Source organism: Mastomys coucha, unplaced genomic scaffold, assembly GCF_008632895.1.
Source record: "Mastomys coucha isolate ucsf_1 unplaced genomic scaffold, UCSF_Mcou_1 pScaffold8, whole genome shotgun sequence".
Taxonomy (NCBI): Eukaryota; Metazoa; Chordata; class Mammalia; order Rodentia; family Muridae; genus Mastomys; species Mastomys coucha.
In genome coordinates this window covers 61,165,361-61,166,065 of record NW_022196914.1, presented here as the reverse complement: position 1 = coordinate 61,166,065, position 705 = coordinate 61,165,361, and the positions used below count along the sequence as shown (strand labels likewise).

The following is a 705-nucleotide window of genomic DNA, read 5'->3' as shown; positions in this document are numbered from 1 at the left end:
GCAGTCATGCTCTATGTTTTAAAACATTTCTTGGGTAATGACTGTGGTGAAGTTACCTGTAACCCTGCCCCCTCAAAACTTCACTAAGGCTCACAATGAAGAAACAGGGACATTCCTGGTTGACCATTGTAATTAAAAGAAAAGCAAGAGCCTTGCATTTTTTTCAATCATTTTAGCAGCTAGACATTGATTGTCTATGTATTTTGAAGTCTCATAAGGAACTTAGTATATAAAATTATCTAAATCCAGGACTGGAGAGATGGCTCAGCGGTTAAGAGCACTGACTGTTCTTCCAAAGGTCCTGAGTTCAAATCCTAGCAACCACATGGTGGCTCACAGCTATCCATAATGAGATCTTACACCTTCTTCTGGTGTGTCTGAAGACAGTTACAGTATACTTACATACAACAATAAATAAGTTTTTGTTTTTTTTTTAAGTTTTTCGAGACCGGGTTTCTCTGTATAGCTCTGGCTGTCCTGGAACTCACTCTGTAGACCAGGCTGGCCTTGAACTCAGAAATCCACCTGCCTCTGCCTCCCAAGTGCTGGGATTAAAGGCGTGCGCCACCACTGCCCGCATAAATAAGTCTTTAAAAAAATATATCTAAATCCAGTCTGCCCAGGTGTAAACCACTAACTGTGGTGGCCCTGCTGTGTTCTTGAAAGAACTCAAATCTGAAACCAGAGACTTAGCTCGCTGGGGGT

General features: G+C 41.8%; 1 protein-coding gene across 1 annotated transcript in view; it reads right to left on the bottom strand.

Moving 5' to 3' along the window:
- The window catches only part of Ccdc125 (coiled-coil domain containing 125), a 34,937-nt gene that overhangs the window by 6,485 nt on the left and 27,747 nt on the right, over positions 1-705 (bottom strand). The window lies entirely within an intron of this gene.